Genomic DNA, 1,019 nt, shown 5'->3' on the forward strand with positions numbered 1-1,019 from the left:
TTAAGAATAGACTAGACCAGGCAGAAGAAAGTGTCTAGGAGCTTAAAAACAACTCTGTTGGATTAACACAGTCATTCAAAAATAAAGAATAAAGAATTAATAATAAGGAACAAAGCCAAAAAAATATGGGATTATGTAAAATGACCAAATATAAGAATCATAGGTAATCACTGAGGGTGAAGAAGAAAATACACAAAGGCTGGAAAACTTATTTAAGGGAATATTTGAGGGAAACTTCCCTGGTCTTGCTAGAGATTTAGACAATCAAGTACAAGAAACTCAATTAACACCTCGGAGATTCATTGCAAAGACACAATCACCAAGACAGATAGTTATTATACTGGACGAAGTCAACATGAAGGAGGAACTTCTGTGAGCTTTGAGATAAAAACACCAAGTAACTTACAAAGAAAAACTCATCAGGCTAACTGCAGAATTCTCAACTGACACCTTACAAGCCAGAAGAGATTGGAACCCCATTTTTAGTCTTGTTAAAAAGAATAGCTGCCAGCCTAGAATTTTGTACATGCAAAACTAAATTGCATATATGAAGGAGAAATAAGAACTTTTCCAGACGAGCCAACACTGAAGGAATTTCTCAAGACCAGACCTGTCCTGCAGGAAATATACAGATCTACATTATACTCAGATCAGCACAATAGACACCCACCAATGTAAAAGCACCCAAAAACTAATGCTCAGAGCTCATATAAAACAAAAGCACAAAAAGAAAAACAAAGCAACAAGTTATTACCGAACAGGACGAACAGAACATCATTCTGCATGTCAATTCTATCAGTCAACATAAATGGTCTAAATTGCCCTGCTAATGAGACATAGGCTGGCTGAATGGAAGAAAAAATACAACCCAAGTATCTGGTGTCTCCAGGAAACCCACAAGGACTCATACAGACTCAAGGTAAAGGAGTAGAAAAAATATTCCATGCAATTGAAAACCAAAAGAAAGCAGGTGTAGCTATTCTCATGTCAGATAAAATTGACTTTAAATCAATGATTGT

This window comes from Propithecus coquereli, unplaced genomic scaffold, assembly GCF_000956105.1.
Source record: "Propithecus coquereli isolate 6110/MARCELLA unplaced genomic scaffold, Pcoq_1.0 Scaffold141, whole genome shotgun sequence".
NCBI lineage: Eukaryota > Metazoa > Chordata > Mammalia > Primates > Indriidae > Propithecus > Propithecus coquereli.